Below are 18,450 nucleotides of genomic sequence, written 5' to 3'. Positions count from 1 at the left end.
AAAAAAAAAAAAGAAAGAAAGAAAGAAAGAAACACAAAGGCTTATTGCATAGTGAGGTGCAGAAGTCCTTCTGCTGACCGCCTGGTCAGGACAGAGGCCTGAGACCAGTGACGCCCTGTGTCCCTGCGTGTGTTAGTTCATTCTGGGTCACAGCCATGAAGTGTCACCAGTATCCACTACTGTGAAGTCAGCTGTGTGCTCTGTTTTCCACTCGCTTCCACGGTTTCTGCCTCCTGCCATAAAACCAGTGAGTGTCGTGGTGCAGGCAAACCCTGCAGCCTGCTGAGCTGAGAGGAAGCCACAGCCCCAGAGAGCTATGCAGCAGGCACTGGGACACCCCCACCCCACCTGGTCCTGCCCTCGCATGGAGCCCCCCGTGATTAGTAGTCCATAGGGATCATGTAGACCCATCCAACACACTCCTGAACATTGGCTGTGGCCTATGACTCACTGACACCCTGCACATGTATTTAACCTCCCCCTTCCTTATATCAGATGTTGAGTGATCAGGTCTGTGGCCCTGTCTCATTAAAGGCTTTTGAGTAACCATGAAAAGAAGGAAGAAAAAGGAAAGGAGAGGAGAGGGGAGGGGAGGGGAGAGGAGGGGAGAGGAGGAAGGCAGGAAGGGAGGAAGGAAGTATGGAAGAGAGGAAGGAAGGAAGGGGGGGGGAGGGGGAGGGAGGGGAGGGGAAGGGAGGGGAGGGGAGGAGAGGGGAGAAGGAAGAAAGGAAGGAAATGCAAAGACTGTGTAGATGGTGCCACCAGCTCAGCTTATATAACAAAGCAGCTCACATCCCAAAGTTCATCACACTTTTCCTCATCATATGATTAAATTTCATAGTGTCCTGGAGATTAGAGAGACAAGCGCTCTGTTTTACTGTGAAACCTAATTCCCGACAGATTCAGTGACAGTCAATGGCAGAATCATTGCCAACATTCAAAAAATCATACTCATTTCTGGACACCAACTAACTTCACTTCCATATCACAGATGTGCCTGCTCTAACCCAAGTGTGTGTGTGTGTGTGTGTGTGTATCCTTAACATCCTTAATATTTAGAGCTCATGAAAATATCCCAAAGATGTCAGCTGACAGATTTAGTACATCTTTTACCCGACATTAGGTATTTATATTTTCAAAGGGGATTTTTTAAAGACCAAAGAGTCTTTCAAGGCCTGAATAATGATTTTGTAATGGCAAAACTTCAAACATCGTGAGCAATAAAATAACTTAATTGAACAAGGGAAGTGGGCTCTTCTGCAACTAACCCTGGCTATTAGTTTCCCAAATACTTCAGAAACTTTTTTTTTTCAATCAAGTTAGTAATGGATAACCGGCTGTCCATCCACCGTACTAATTTCTCGCCATTTTCACACAAATTGTATAGCATAGCTAGCTATCCAATGGATTTGGTTATCTTTTTTTTTTTTTTTTTTTTTTTTGAGACAGGATCTTGCTGTGTCACCCAGGCTGGAGTACAGTGGTGAAATCACAGCTCACTGCAGCCTCAAACTCCCTGACTCAAGTGATCCTCCTGCCTCAGCCTCACAAGTAGCTGTCACTACAGGCACATGCCACCACATCCAACTAATTTTTGTTGTTGATTTTGTTTTTGTTTTTGTTTTTTAAATGTAGAGACAGGTTTCGCTATGTTGCCCAGGCTGGTTTTGAACTCAGCTCAAGCAGTCCACCTGCATCTGCCTCCCAAAGGGCTGAGATTACAGGCGTGATTCATAGTGCCCAGCCAACTAAGTTTCTTTCTAAGTGTGTTTATATAAAACCTCACTCTCAAGAATCTGAAATAGAACAGGCAGCACACATTTCTTAGTCGCCCACCCTACTTACTGTATAGTATGAAATGCTGGGAACTCTAAGAAATGTAAGCTATGGTTCCCGTCCTAAAGAAGCTGGCGTGGTCAACACAAAAATAAACAATAGAGCAAATTATCATTTGGCCAATGTAATTCCCACGAAAATGTAACAGCACACGTACCAAAACCACTCCAATTTTTACTGGTTTCTCTCTGCATTTAAGATAAAGGCAGGCCGGGCGCGGTGGCTCACACCTGTAATCCCAGCACTTTGCGAGGCCGAGGCGGGCGGATCACGAGGTCAGGAGATCTAGACCATCCTGGCTAACACCGTGAAACCCCGTCTCTACTAAAAATACAAAGAATTGGCCGGGCATGGTGGCGGGCGCCTGTAGTCCCAGCTACTCGGGAGGCTGAGGCAGGAGAATGGCGTAAACCCGGGAGGCGGAGCTTCCAGTGAGCCGAGATGGCGCCACTGCACTCCAGCCTGGGCGACAGAGCTAGATTCCGTCTCAAAAACAACAACAACAAAAAGATAAAGACAAAGCTTCCTAAAAGGGCCTTTGAGAATCTGTGTGCTCTGGGAAAGTCTTTCTTCTGGACATAGGTCCACTTGCTCTCTCTGCTCCAGACACACTGTCTTAAGGTTCCCAGTCTGACTATGCTCCCTTCCACCCCAGGTCTTTGAGCAGACTGTTTCCTGGGCCTGGAAGGCTCTGCACTCCCCTTCTCCCTAGACCATTTCTTTTCATCAGCAGCACTCACCCCACACTCTATGTACTTCCACTGTGCCCAATGCGTGTCCTTCTTGGCACTATTTCACTGCAGCAAATCTTTCATTCCTTATATAATTAGTTTGTATTTGTTTCTATTCAGGCTGCAGTTAACCCAAGAAAAGAAAAAGAAAAAAAAATGTTAAGTAAAAAATAGGCATCTCTCCACTTACATGCTTAGCATATAAATAAATGGACCCATGAATGAATGAATACCTGGAGTTACATAAACAAACCCATAACGTTGTCATTTTTATCTATTTATTTTATTATTATTATTATTTTTGAGAAGGAGTCTCTCTCTGTCGCCCAGGCTGGAGTGCAGTGGTGCAATCTCGGCTCACTGCAAGCTCCGTCTCCCGGGTTCACGCCATTCTCCTGCCTCAGTCTCCCGAGTAGCTGGAACTACAGGTGCCCACCACCACGAAAGGCTAATTCTTTGTATTTTTAGTAGAGACGGGGCTTTGCTGTGTTAGCCAGGATGGTCTCGATTTCCTGACCTCGTGATCCGCCTGCCTTGGCCTCCCAAAGTGCTGGAATTACAGGCGTGAGCCACCATGCCAGGCCCATTTTTATTTCAATAGCTTTTATTTCAATAAGGGTACAGGTGTTTTTAGTTACATGGATAAATTCTTTAATGGTGATTTCTAAGATTTTGGTGCACCTGTCCACAAAATAGTGTACACAGAACCCAATATGCAGTATTTTATCCCTCACCCTTTTCCAACCCTTCCCTGCTGAGTCCCCAAAGTCCATTATATCATTCTGATACCTTTGAATCTTCATAGCTTAGCTCCCACTTATAAGGGAGAATATGTGATACTGGGTTTTCCATTCCAGAATTACTTAACTTAAAATAATGGCCTCCAGCTCCATTTAAGATGCTGCAAAAAATATTATTTCATTCCTTTTCAGGGCTAAGTAGTATTCTATGGTGCATATATAATATATTTTGTTTTACCCATTCATTGCTTGATAGGCCCTTAGATTGGTTCCATATCATTGTAATTGCAAATTGTGCTACTATAAACATATGTGTACATGTGTCTTTTTCATATGACTTTTTTCCTTTGAATTAACCCATATCTTTTTATCTGATAGTAATCATTCAATAAAGTTATTAAGCCTAAAGTTTGCTCAGCAAATATCTCTAAAATTCCCACTGTATACTCTGCTAGGCACTGGAATATAAAGATAAAGGCATTGTCCCTACGCATGCTGCCTACTGAGAGACACAGACAAGAAAACAAATAATTACAGTACACCCTGCATTCTAGACAAGAGAAATCCAAAGTGTCAGGAGACAGAGGCAAGAATTAACTCCTCCTGGAGGAGCTGCAGAAGACTTCCTTTTATTTTATTTTCAGTTTCATTTATTTTTTGTTTTCCATTTCTTATTTTCGATTCAGTGGGTACATGTGCCGCTTTATTACATGGTTATATTACTTGATGCTGAGGTGTAGGGTATAAATGATTTCATCACCCAGAGAGTGAACATAGTACCCAACAGGAAGTTCTTCAGCCCCTGCCCCATCCCTTCCACCCTCCTTCTGGAGTCCCCAGTGTCTATTGTTCTCATCTGCGTCCCATTGTGTCCATGAGTACCCAATGTTCGGCTCCCTCTTACAGGTAAGAACCTGCAGCATTTGGATTTCTGTTTCTGTGTTAATTCACTTAGGATAATAGCCTCCAGCTGCATCCACATTGCTGAAAAGAACTTGATTTTGTTCTTTTTATGGCTGCATAGTATTCCATGGTGTATATGTCCCACATTTTTTTTTTTTTTTTTGAGATGGAGTCTTGCTCTGTCATCCAGGCTGGAGTGCAGTAGCATGATCTCTCACCACCACCTCTGCCCACCGGGTTCAAGTGATTCTCCTGCCTCAGCCTCCCGAGTAGCTGGGTCAACAGGTGTGCACCACCATGCCCAGCTAATTTTTGTATTTTTAGTAGAGACGGGGTTTCACTATGTTGTCCAGGCTGGTCTCGAACTCCTGACCTCATGATCCGCCCGCCTTGACTTCCCAAAGTGCTGGGATTATAACCGTGATTTGTTTATCCAGTCCACCATTGATGGACAGCCAGGTTGATTCCATGTTTTTGTTACTATGAATAGTGCTGCAATGAATATATGAGTGCATGTGTCTTTTTAGTAGAAGGATTTATTTTCCTCTGGGTATATATTCAGTAATGGGATTGCTGGGTCAAATGATAGCTCTACTTTCAGTTCTTTGACAAATCTCCAAATTGATTCCACCATGGCTTAACTATTAGGTTGGTGCAAAAGTAACTGAGGTTTTTGCCATTGCAGTAAAACTGCGGTTACTTTTGCGCTTACAATTTATATTCCCCCCAACAGTGTGTAAGCGTTCCCTTTTCCCCACAGCCTCGACAGCATCCATTGTGTTTTCACGTTTTACTAATAGCCTTTCTGCCAGATGTGAGATGGTATCTCATTCTAGTTTTGATTTGAATCTCTCTGATGATTAGTGATGCTGAGCATTTTTTTATATTTTTGTTGGCCATTTGTATGTCTTCTTTTAAGAAGTATCTGTCCATGTCCTTTGCCTACTTTTTAATGGATTTATGATTTTTGTGTGTGTTGATTTAAGTTTTGTATAGATTCTGGATATTAATCCTTTATCAGATGCATAGTTTGAGAATTTTCTACCATTTTGTCGGTTGTCTGTTTACTCTTTTGATAGTTATTTTTTTTCTTTTTCTTTTTCTTTTTTTCTGTGCAGAAGCTCTTTAGTTTAATTAGGTCTCAGTTGTCAATTTTTATTTTTGCTGCAATAGCTTTTGAGGACTTGGTCATAAATTATTTGCCAAGGCTGATGTCCAGAGGGGATTTCTTAGATCTTATTCTAGAAGCTTTATAGTTTGAGGTCTTACATTTGTCTTTAATCCATCTTGAGTTAATTTTTGTCTATGGTGATAGGTAGGGGTCCAGTTTCATGTTTCTGCATATGGTTAGCCAGCTTTCCCTAAGGAAATGATGTATGAACTCTTGAAGAAGAAACAGAAGTGCAATGGGCTGAATAGTGAGAGAAGGCAGTCTATGCAGAAAATGCAATGTTGGAAACGTAGAAAGGTTTGAAAAGCATGATATAGGGTGGACTAGCAAATCACTTCGTGCCACTGTGACTCAGTGTGTAGAATGGGTATGACTTGAAATGGAATGCAAATTGTTGACAGAGGTGAAATGATGAGGACACAATAAATAAGAATAAGACAACCAGGTGGGACTGAATGGTAATTAGTGGGAGGTAGACAGTAGAGGTTTGAGAAAGTGGTAAGAAAGAGAGAAATACTCCAAGGCAATGATGGTGGATATTTGGGAATCAGGGACTCCCGGTCTCTGACCACTTTTTCAAAATCATACTTCATAGGGTAGTGTTTCCAACACTTCTCTAATGACAAAAATCACATGGTTGTTAAAAACACATGTTCCAGGGATGTATCTCAATCTTACTGAATCAGCATCTTCAAAGAAAAAGCCTGGAAATCTGTATGTTTAACCAACACTGCAGGTAACCCATATTATCAGGGAAGCTTGAGAAATATATTCAAAAGGAATTCCCTTTTCTCTTACAGATATGACTCACCATCCTGTTCCCCAGCACTGCCCACTCCCCCGTCAGGGACAATGGCTAACAAAAACATCCACTTCAACCATTAACATAATGACCTTTATTTCTAATATGACAATAAAATATGACTAGACTAGCACACAGAAAGTACCGGTCATTGGGATAATTATGCACACTACTGGAGGAAATTTTCAGCTAATTATGCTCAAAAGGTAGAGAAGCTGGGCACAGTGGCTGACGCCTGTAATTCCAGCACTTTGGGAGGCCGAGGCAGGTGGATCAGTTGAGCCCAGGAGTTTGAGACCAGCTGGTCAACATGGCGAAACCCCATCTCTACTAAAAATACAAAAATTAGCCGGGTGTGGTATGCCTCACATGCCTGTATGGTATGCCTCACATGCCTGTAATCCCAGCTACTCAGGAGGCTGAGGTGGGAGGATTGTTTAAGCCTGGGAAGCGGAGGTTGCAGTGAGTCAAGATCATGCCACTGCACTCCAGACTGGGTGACAGAGTGAGACCCTGTCTCAAAAAAAAAAAAAAAAAAAAAAAAGAAAGAAAGAAAAGTAGAGAATATGCTGTCTGAGCAGAAAGAGGAGGGCCCATGCACTTCTGCCATTAGCATGGTAGCTATGGGTGACTTCTAAGGTCTCCAAACCTATTTGCTTCTCCCCAGTTGATCACCAGTTCATCAGCTAAGGTCCCACGTGCTGGGCAGTTGGCTATAGAGTAATTGAAATTCCTTCAACACTTAGTTGTTGGGCTTCTTACTGACAGAGAATGGAGAAATGGTATGTACCACATAAAATGGGTCATTCTGAGGCCATCACACCCCCTACACTGAAGAACAAAACAAAACAAAACAAAAAGTCCCTTTCTGTGCGGTTGAGGTATTAGTGTTCAGAATTGGAGGTGGTGATACTGTAATCATCCGAATAGCAACCCTTCATTTAGCCCACACGCTTTTCCTGTGACCAGCTGGGTCACCACTTGACTATCCACAACTACAGATATAAATGGAAACTTGGTATTGCGAGCCTGAACTATTTCTAATGGAAAGCTGCTGCCCTCCCTGGGAATCCAGCTGGGTGACTGCCTCCAACCTCAGAACTCACTGAAAAGCAATGCAGTGAAATCTCCTGTTGTTTATACAATTTCCTTCATGGTTTTAGCTAAGTAATTTCACAGCTGTGTGCCTCAGTTTCCTCACCTGTGATTCATCACAAATGCAATCTTTTTAACTTGTTTTATATAATATTATAAAAATAAGATTTTTTTGTTTTGTTGTTGTTGCTGTTGTTGTTGTTTTGTTTTGTTTTTTGAGATGGAGTGTCACTCTGTCGCCCAGGCTAGAGTGCAGTAGTGCAATCTCGGCTCACTGCAACCTCTGTGTCCCGGATTCAAGCAATTCTCTGTCTCAGCCTCCCATGTAGCTGAGATTACAAGCTCCCACCACCACGCCCGGCTAAGCTTTGTATTTTTAGTGGAGACAGGGTTTCACCATCTTGGCCAGGCTGGTCTTAAACTCCTGACCTCATGATCCGCCTGCCTTGACCTCCCAAAGTGCTGGGATTACAGGTGTGAGCCACCGTCCTGGCCTAAAAGTTGTTTTTAAGAGCTTGTTTGACAAAGTTACTTTGCTGGTATTAAACTACATTTAAACAGAAGTCTCTTTTTCCAGGGAACAAATATGCACAATATATCAAGGGGTTTTTCTCTCTCTCTCTTTTTTTTTTTTTTTTTTGAGATAGAGTCTTGCTCTGTCGCCAGTCTGGGCTGGAGTGCAGTGGTGCAGTATTGGCTCACTGCAACCTCTGCTTCCTGGGTTCAAGCAATTCTACCACCTCAGCCTCTTGAGTTGTTGGGACTACAGGCATGCACCACCATGCCCAGCTAATTTTTGTATTTTTAGTAGAGATGACATTTCACTATGTTGGCCAGGATGGTCTCAATCTCTTGACCTCGTGATCCGCCCACCTCGGCCTCCCAAAATGCTGGGATTACAAGCGTGAGCCACCACACCGGGCCTTTTTTCTTATTTTTAAATCGAACTCAGTCAAGCTACACTTACAACAGGTACCCTATTTGAGGCAGTAGCAAATCGCTGGGAGGTGAAACCTTTGTTCAAATGTACAACAGCTGAGAGATAAATACTACTAAGTCTATATTTTATCTTTCTTTCCTGATGATGTTTGAATGTGAGATAAGGTACTCTTAATAAAAAAGAACTTGTTTTCCAAAATGTTATACTACTGATTTGGCAAAAGAGGTTTTGGGGAAGGAAAGCAATGAAAATGAAGAGGGAAAAAGAGTAGTTCCTGGGTGTTACTGAACTATACACAGATTTCTGAAAACATCAGAAATTGTATTTGGTAGATCATATGGATGTATTTAAATGAGGATTCCAGGAAATGCCGGGCACTGCTTTCTAAATGACCACCTCTAAATTTTACTGATATTATGCCCACTCATAAAATGACTCATGGGGTGTTTCAAGGTTTCTTGCCCTTTGATCCAGGGAAGAATTTCTCAAAGTGTTTACAGTGGATGATGATAGGGATTATATAGAGAGAATAAAATAGGAGAGTCATGCCTAGAACTTGAGTACATACGGACACTTGATTTACGACAAAAATGAAACCACACGCAGTGGAGAAAGAAAGGTCATTACAATGAATGGTGCTGGAACAGCGAGACATCCACAAGGGGCAAACTTGTATTGAATAAAATATTGTTGGATACAAAATAATTCACACTGTGTGTTTGGCATCTCGTAGTATAGAGCAGTGCTTTTCAAAGGTGGTTCATGGACCACTTGATCCAAGTCACCGGGGTTATAGTTAAAGATGCAGATTCTTGAGCCTGAGACTCATTGATTCTGTAGGAGTGAAACCTAACAATCTGCATTTTTGTTAAAGTCCCTTAGATGATTTTCTTTTCTTTTCTTTCTTTCTTTTTCTTTTTTTTTTTTTTTTTTTTTTTTTGAGATGGAATCTCCCTCTGTCTCCCAGGCTGGAGTGCAGTGGCACAATCTCCACTCACTGCAAGTTCCGCCTCCTGGGTTCATGCCATTCTCCTGCCTCAGCCTCCCGAGTTGCTGGGACTACAGGCACCCACCACCATGCCAGGCTAAGTTTTTGTATTTTTAGTAGAGACGGGGTTTCACCGTGTTAGCCAGGATGGTCTCAATCTTCTGACCTCGTGATCCACCCACCTCAGCTCCCAAAGTGCTGGAATTACAGGCGTGAGCCACCGCGCCCAGCCTAAACTCCCTTAGATGATTTTCAGTACACTAAAGCTGCAGCTTCATCAGCACAGTGTTTTTTGTTTTTGTTTTGTTTTTTGTTGTTGTTGTTGTTTTTGAGACAGGGTCTCACTCTGTTGCCCAGGCTGGAGTGCAGTGGCTGGATCTCACCTCACTGTAACCTCTGTCCCCTGGGTTCAAGCGATTCTCCTGCCTCAGCCTCCTGAGTAGCTGGGATTACAGGCACACGCCACCACACCTGGCTCATTTTTGTATTTTTAGTAGAGACAGGGCTTCACCATGTTGCCCAGGCGAGTCTCGAACTCCTGGTCTCAGGTGATCCACCTGGCTCAACCTCCCAAAATGCTGGGATTATAGGCATGAGCCACCACGCCCGACTGGCACAGTGTTTTTCATTTAGGAAAGCAACCATCGGAATCCCACCTTTGCCGCATATAGGCGTATTTACTAATCCATCTATATCTCAATTTTTTCACCAAGAAAGCAATGATAAGTTACAAACTCATAGGCTAGTTATGATGATTAAGTGACATGCTACATAGACAGTGCTTAGCATAGTCCCGGTTTATACTAAGTACTCAGTAAATCGTTAAAATTACTTTTCATATCCAAAAACTTACTAGAAATAAAGTGTGTTAAATCACTTACAAAAATTTTCCCTTGTCAAATTTTAACTTTGTATTGGTGTTCCTGAATTATTACTATATCTAAAGGGCAAGTATTTCAACAGATAAGTGGAGAGTATTTGATCTTGAAGACTTGTTCAAGAGTTTTTAAGATCAAACCAGGAGGTACTACCTGGAGAACATAAGTATTCATTCACACATGTCACCAAAGAAACCAAGATCCTATTCAAATGATGCAACTTCAGGGTTTGTGCATGTGCTGCAGCTCCGGACATCTGCCCAGTGACCCACGTGAGCTAAATAAGCTTGGTGATCAATGCAATAGCTGGAAAATTATGATATTCCAGTTACTGTACTAGATGCTGAGCACTGAGTAAAAGGATATGGTCCTTTTCCTCAAGTAACACATAGTCTATGAGATTTTGCAGCATATCATCTTCATATCTGCATGTATTTCTTTTTTGTTTTTTTGTGTTTTTTTTTTGTGATACACAGTCTTGCTCTGTCACCCAGGCTGGAGTGCAGTGGTGTGTTCTCAACTCACTGCAACCTCTGCCTCCTGGGTCCAAGCAATTCTCTTCTCCTGCCTCAGCCTCCCGGGTAGCTGGGACTGCAGGCGCACACCACCATGCCCAGCTAATTTTTGTATTTTTAGTAGAAATGGGGTTTCATCATGTTGGCCAGGCTGGTCTTGAACTCTTGACCTCATGATCCACCTGCCTTGGCCTCCCAAAGAGCTAGGATTACAGTCGTGAGCCACTGCGCCCGGCCTGCTTATATTTCTCAATCAATTTTTTGTTGTTGTTAAATAGCTTAAAAACTAGGAAAGATTTAGTTTTATGGACCGGGTATTTATGGCTATTCCTTCTGAATTGGGGATAAGAGAAAGATATTAAACAAGTGCACCTCTCTTCCTCTCCTCTTCCTGTCTTCAAAAACAAATAATTTTCTTTGGAGCTTTGAAGACATTGTTACATTTTCTTCTGGCATCCAGCACTGCTGATAGTAAGTGTGATGAAATGAAGGAAGGGAGCTACTCTGGTAGGGTGAAAGCTACCTTGGTAACTTCTCTGACCTGAACAATTCTCTGCTTGCTCTTCAGTACTGCAGGATTAAATATCTGTGCTGGGAAGTGGACAGCAAGCTCTAGAAAGTAATGGGCAAAGAGTTTAGGAGTCTGGGCCCAACTGTACCGAGACAGTCAAAGCCAGAGAGGCCTAAGATTCAAACAAGACATTTGCAGAGATACTTTGTATTAGTTTTTAGGGCTGCCATATCAAAGTTCCACAAGCTAGGTGACTTAAAACAACAAAATTTAGGCCGGGCATGGTGGCTTACGCCTATAATCCCAGCACTTCAGGAGACCAAGGCGGGTGGATCATGAGGTCAGGAGATCGAGACCATCCTGGCTAACACGGTGAAACCCCTTCTCTACTAAAACTACAAAAAATTAGCCGGGTGTGGTGGCAGGCACCTGTAGTTCCAGCTACTCGGGAGGCTGAGGCAGGAGAATGGTGTGAACCCAGGAGGCAGAGTTTGCAGTGAGCCAAGATCATGCATGTCACTGCACTCCAGCCCGGGCGACAGAGCAAGATTCCATCTCAAAAAAAAAAAAATTATTCTCTCATCACTCTGGAGGCTAGAAATCCAGCATCAAGGTGTCAGCAGGGGCATGCTCCCTCTGAAGGCTCTAAAGAAGAAGCTGTTCCTCCCTCTCTTCTAGCTTCTGATAGTTGCTGGGAAACTTGGCTTTCCTTGGCTTCTGGCTACATCACTCCAATCTCTGCCTCCATAGTCAATGGCGGTGACGCTGCTGTGTTCTCTCCACTTCCAAGGACACCAGTCATTTAATTTAGGGCCCTAATTCAGGACATTCACCTAAATTTAACTAATTATATCTACAAGGATTCTATTTCTAAACAAGATACATCCTGAGATTCCAGGAGGACATAAATTTTGGGGGGACACTGTTGTTCAACCCAGTACAGTCTCAGAAGAGCATGGACTTTAGAAAAAGAAGGTGATAGGCTGGGCGCGGTGGCTCAAGCCTGTAATCCCAGCACTTTGGGAGGCCGAGACGGGCGGATCACGAGGTCAGGAGATCGAGACCATCCTGGCTAACACGGTGAAACCCTGTCTCTACTAAAAAAAATACAAAAAACTAGCCGGGCGAGGTGGCGGGCGCCTGTAGTCCCAGCTACTCGGGAGGCTGAGGCAGGAGAATGGGGTAAACCCGGGAGGCGGAGCTTGCAGTGAGCTGAGATCCGGCCACTGCACTCCAGCCTGGGCAACAGAGCGAGACTCCGTCTCAAAAAAAAAAAAAAAAGAAAAGAAAAAGAAAAAGAAGGTGATAGGGTTAGTTGGAATCCAGGCAGGTAGCAAATGGAAGTAAAGACCAGACACATAACCAGCTACATACCTGGCACTCCAGCATCCCTGAACCAGACAGGGCTGGCTCTCCAATGATTCCACCTTCACTAACAGGGCCAGTTTATCCATTACACACAGTAGGCACAAAGCCAAGGTCCCATGATGCTTTTAGAAACCCATGAAAATGTTTTAATCTCTTTCAAAATCTAAAAATAAATAAACAAATATAATCCAACCTGGATTATATTCATATGTATATCAGTGCAGTCATAAAATTTATTTTTAATGCTTTTTTATGCAGTGGTTCAGAAACAGCCTCTGGGTTTCAGCACAGGCATTCAGATGGAATGCTGGGGTCATCACCACCCTAATTTTTTTTTTTTGAGATGGAGTTTCTCTCTTGTTGCACAGGCTGGAGTGCAGTGGCGCGATCTTGGCTCACTGCAACCTCTGCCTCCTGGGTTAAGTGATTCTCCTGTCTCAATCTCCCAAGTAGCTGGGATTACAGGCTCACACCACCACTCCCGGCTAATTTGGTATTTTTAGTACAGATGGGGTTTCACCATGTTGGCCAGGCTGATCTCCAACTCCTGACCTCGAGTGATCTGCTCACCTCGGCCTCCCAAAGTGCTGGAATTACAGGTGTGAGCCACCATGCCCAGCCCACCAACCTAATTTTTTTTTTTTTTTTGAGACGGAGTCTCCCTCTGTCACCCAGGCTAGAGTGCAGTGGTGCGATCTCGGCTCACTGCAAGCTCCTCCTCCCGGGTTCACGCCATTCTCCTGCCTCAGTCTCCCAAAGAGCTGGGACTACAGGCGCCTGCCACCATGCCTGGCTAAGTTTTTGTATTTTTTTAGTAGAAATGGGGTTTCACCGTGTTAGCCAGGATGGTCTCAATCTCCTGACCTCATGATCCACCGGCCTTGGCCTCCCAAAGTGCTGGGATTACTGGCATGAGCCACCACGCCCAGCCCCAACACCTTAATTTTTAATATACTGTTTAATGAAGGAAGGAGTTCTTAGAAGGCAAAAGTGCCCAGAGCACACAAAAATCATCACACAGCCGTGTTCACCAGTACACATGCTCATACATTTGGCCTAGAGAAGCTGGAGAATCTGCATGGGCTTTCACTCATCCCTGGTCTCAGGGTGGTCCACAGCCAATCACTGGTGATGGCAGGGGTATCATAGTCTAGCACCTTTGCCGACAGGGAGAATAACCTGTATGGGTATAATTCACTTTCCATAGTGCCCCATCAAATCACATCATTGCCTTGCTTCTTCCCCTACCTTATACTATATCCCTCCTACCTTTGCAGCATTCCCTCACTAAATCACTTGCCTAAGAATTCCCATCTCAATCTCTGCTTCTAGGGAACATGACACTTTGGATCTCCATGACAAGCATTAACACTGGCAAAAATTATCTAATAAACACTCATATTGAATGAGTAAAGTTAGAGAGACATGGAAGCAAGTATGAAAGACCTAGCCAGGCCCTTACATGGACTGAACTGATCATAAAAGAAACTTCAGTTCTTGGCTGGGTGCAGTGGCTCACACCTGTAATCCCAGCACTTTGGGAGGTCGAGGTGGGTGGATCACCCGAGGTCAGGAGTTCAAGACCAGCCTAGCCAACATGGTAAAACCGTCTCTACTGAAAATACAAAAATTAGCCAGGTGTGGTGGCACATTCCTGTGCTACTTGGGAGGCTGAGGCAGGAGAATCACTTGAACCCAGGAGGCAGAAGTTGCAGTGAGCCAAGATCCCACTACTGCACTCCAGCCTGGGTGACAGAGTGAGACTCCATCTCAAAAAAAAAAAGAAAGAAAAAAAGAAACTTCAGTTCTTGACAAATTATAGACTGGAGACGTAGAGAAAAGATAATGATGTTGATTCTTGAACAAGATCACAAGATAATGAATTTGCTCATAAACATGAGGGCAAATCTACCAATTAGACCTGAGGAACAACGCCTACTGTGTGCCCAGCACTGTGTAAGTTAATTTCATATGTACCAACAGACTAAGATAATAGTAAGCTGTCAAAAGTGATTCAGGTTTCCTTGGATTCTCTCAGACTTGGTTGGCCCCAGAGCTGGGGACAAGATGAGTTTGCAAGCATGTACTATGAGGTTGGTTCAGATGAATTTTTGTGAACAATCGTCTGTTGATGAAAGGACTGCCTTTGAAGACAGTATCCTTAGTGATCTTAAGAGTATGGTCCTCTGAAGCCAGTGTTCAACAAGATGTAAAAATGAGAAGATTTCATGCCATGGAATTTCTATCATAGATACGGATTTCTGTAATTTTAGCAGTTCCTCTCAACCTTTGCAGCAGTCTTGGAGCCGAGCAGATGGCAAGGGAGGGCTTAACTAAGTGGTGAAGTTTCAGCTGCAAAAGGCAATTCCTAGAATGACAATTCAGAAACTCATTTCCCCCAACACTTATCATATTGGCAGAGGGTTAGTGAATCTTTTTAGAAAAACAAGAAGGAGGCAATGCATCAGAATAAGGCAGCCTATGTTTGGTTAGGTTATGTGCAGGCAAACACTACTGAGTCCAATTCTTTCCTTGCATTTGCAATTCCCAAGGCAACAGGCCAGTCTTGTTTGTAAATTAAATAATATCCAAAATAGCTAAAGCTTAGGATCTTAAATATAAGGCACCTCCAGCACATGGAGCAACTGCTAAATGCATCCAAAACCAGGGGATGACAGTTTTAGCTAAGTTGTTCCAACCCTGGCTGGCATTAAGGACCCCTACAGTTTCCAGCTATATATCATAAGGAAACAGCAAGTTTGTGGAAAGAGCATAATCTGCACTCAAATCCTGCTTCTGATACTAAATAACTATATGATCTTTAAAAAATTACTTTTCCTCTCTGAGCCTCTTTCCACAAATGGTGGTGAGGTGGGGGAGGGGATAATTGCAATCTCAAAGGCTTATTGTAAGAATTCAGTGTGATAATATACACGAAAGAAACTAGCAAATCGCAGATCTTAAACTGGTATCCATTTTTCTTCATTTCTATTCTGCCTAGCTCGGCAGAAGTTTGTCAAAATAGCTATTGCTCTTTCAAACTGCTTCAGCTTTGGCTCATCCATAACTTTTTCTTTATCTTCAGACAACTTTAATTACAACGGTTTGCTTTTCTTAAAATTTCATAGCCCATATTCTTTGTGAATGAGACAGTGAGGTTTGGCTTTTGGGACTTCAGTTTTGATCCTTTACAATATGCATATAACAAAAACAATAAATGTATTTTATATTCTGAAGCTATAAATGTATCCTTTTTCTAATGAGGCCTGTTTGTTTCAATTAAGCCTAAATTCCTCAAGCACAACAAAGAAGTTATCGATTGAGATTATTTTTGTGGCAAGTAACAGAAAAGCTGTTCAACTGGCTTAAACAATTAAGGGAATTTACTGGCTCCTGTAACTGAAAAGTCCACAGGACTTTTCACGGCTTGATCCAGGGATGGTTTGGTCCAGGCTCTGGCTCAATTTTTCCTGCAATCCTCTCAGTTTTTGCCTGCCTCTAAATGTTGGCTTTGTTCTCAGGCTGGCCTCATAAAATGACTGCTAACAGCATTCGTGGTGGTTTCTCATTCACATCCAACACAGGTAAGGCCAAGGCCAGTTTTTAGGACCGCCATACAAAAGCCCCAAGCTTCACTCTGATTGGACTACCCTGATCCTATTTCTCCCATCCAAGCACTTCCCAGGCCCAACCCTGCTTAACTTCTGAGATCAGGCTCGTGCCGAGTGATACGGCCATGGATTCTGATCCTATTTCTGTAGCTAGGGAAGTGCCATCCTCTGATTGACTTAAATCTGTATCAATCCCTATGACAAGGAAATGGAATTATTCTCAGTGATCTAGAAAATCAGGTCCCTCTTCTGGATCTGAATATGAGGTCCACTCCTAAACATCATGGCTGTCACTCACGGGAACTGAAATGGGTAGTAGAAGAATAATTTCAATAATTTAATTACAATTAAAAAATAATTTTGGCTGGGCCAGGTGGCTCACGCCTGTAATCCCAGCACTTTGGGAGGCCAAGGAGGGCGGATCACGAGGTCAGGAGATCGAAACCATCCTGGCTAACACAGTGAAACCCCGTCTCTACTAAAAATACAAAAAATTAGCTGGGCGTGGTTTATTTTTATTATTATTGTGGTTTATTATTATTATTATTATTATTATTATTATTATTATTATTATTATTATTATTTTAGCAATTTAGTGCAGGGTTCCTAAATGCCTTTCCTTCACTTTAAAATTATTGCTCAGGCTGGGCGCAGTAGCCCACGCCTGTAATCACAGCACTTTGGGAGGCCGAGGTGGGTGGATCACAAGGTCAGGAGTTTGAGACCAGCCTGGACAATATTGTGAAACCCCATCTCTACTAAAAATACAAAAATTAGCTGGGCATGGTGGTGGGTGCCTGTAGTCTCACCTACTCGGGAGGCTGAGGCAGGAGAATCGCTTGAACCCAGAAGGTGGAGGTTGCAGTGAGCCGAGATCACGCCAACTGCACTCCAGCCTGGGTGACAGAGCAAGACTCTGTCTTAAAAAAAAAAAAAAAAATCACTTATTTCACTATATTAGACTCTTTCCAAATAAAATATTAGGCTTTAACATCCAAAGGCAATCATAAACTAAGAGTCAACTAATGCAAGGCAAGATGTTAGGAGGAATTTCAAGACATCTAAGTTAGGAGTCTTTCTTATTCTTTTTTCCTCTCCACTTCTCCTTGTTTTTCTTTTGCTCAATTTTGCTGATAATCTTTTCTTTTTCTCACTTTCTTCCTTCCATTTATATAGTCCTGTTTCCTTCTCTCAATATGCATTTTAATATATGCAAACATAACAGAATGTAAGTTTAGACATTTTCTGATCTCTCACAATTTTAGCTACAGTCTCAAAGCTGTTGACACAGGTGACAGAGTCCTCCTACAGAGGCATGGACAAACCCTCTCAGGAATTACTAAGAGGGGGCCAAACTTATCCATTGCAGTTCTCTCCAGCAGCCTATAAAAAAGAAAACTAGAGATTCATTAGGAAGAAAGTTTTCAAAGTTGAATTTTTATGTAGAGATGAGATGGATGGTCTCTCCCTGAGCCAAGAGAGGTAGGCTTTTAAGTGGATCACTCATAGAGTGCTGGTGCTTGTCAGAAGCTGGTATCTTATTCTTAAACTGGATATTTATCAAGAGCCACAATCTTGGAGTATAGGGGAGACAGGAGAGGAAGGGAAAGTAAAGGAACAGATATTGCCTATCCTTCCCACTGCTGAACCCAAGCTTCGCATCAGGATTTTGTTGGGCAGAGGGTGGGAGGTTGGATGAAACTTTTAAGTTGTATGAAGGATGAAAGATTTATTGAGGTTGAACTGGGCTTCCAAGTACCTGAAAACATCACTCTCTACTGATATAAAATAACCTTGCTAGGCCAGGCGCGGAGACTCACACCTGTAATCCCAGCACTTTGAGAGGCCAAGGCGGGCAGATTACCTGAGGTCAGGAATTCAAGACCGGCCTGGCCAACATGGTGAAACCCCCTCTCTACTAAAAATACAAAAAAAATTAGCCAGGTATGGTGGCGTGTGCCCAGGAGGTGGAGGTTGCAGTGTGCTGAGATGGCATCACTGCACTCTAGCCTGGATGACAGAGTGAAACTCAAAAAAAAAAAAGAAAGAAAGAAAGAAAAAACACAAAACCTTGTTGAAGCTGCTTTCCAAACGTGAGGAAGAAAAATCCAAAAGAATATTATTTTACACTCGTTGTGGAAACACTTTTTAAAATTTTACATTACTGTTTTAAATTTCTATATCACAAGTCATCAAGCAATACATTTTTTATGTAAAGAAAATGCAGTTTCCTAATTGCACCCTACTAAATTCAGCTTATTTAATAAGCTTAACATATAAATGCAACGCATCAATCTGTATCTTCAATATACTTTGTGAGTACACCTAAATAATGCATCAGTTGGGTCTGCAAGAAACCAT

The 18,450-nt window shown here is 42.7% G+C and overlaps 1 non-coding gene across 1 annotated transcript; it reads right to left on the bottom strand.

The window, feature by feature from the left end:
• Positions 1–12,736: 12,736 nt before the first annotated feature.
• Positions 12,737–12,804, bottom strand: LOC111543454. Its single transcript, XR_002731874.1, has one exon. It is a non-coding gene; the product is annotated as a small nucleolar RNA SNORD95 (small nucleolar RNA).
• Between the last annotated feature and the right edge of the window lie 5,646 nt (positions 12,805–18,450).

Source organism: Piliocolobus tephrosceles, chromosome 14 (assembly GCF_002776525.5).
Source record: "Piliocolobus tephrosceles isolate RC106 chromosome 14, ASM277652v3, whole genome shotgun sequence".
Lineage (NCBI taxonomy): Eukaryota > Metazoa > Chordata > Mammalia > Primates > Cercopithecidae > Piliocolobus > Piliocolobus tephrosceles.
Note: the sequence above shows the minus strand (reverse complement) of the source record. Positions and strands in the feature narration are given on the sequence as shown.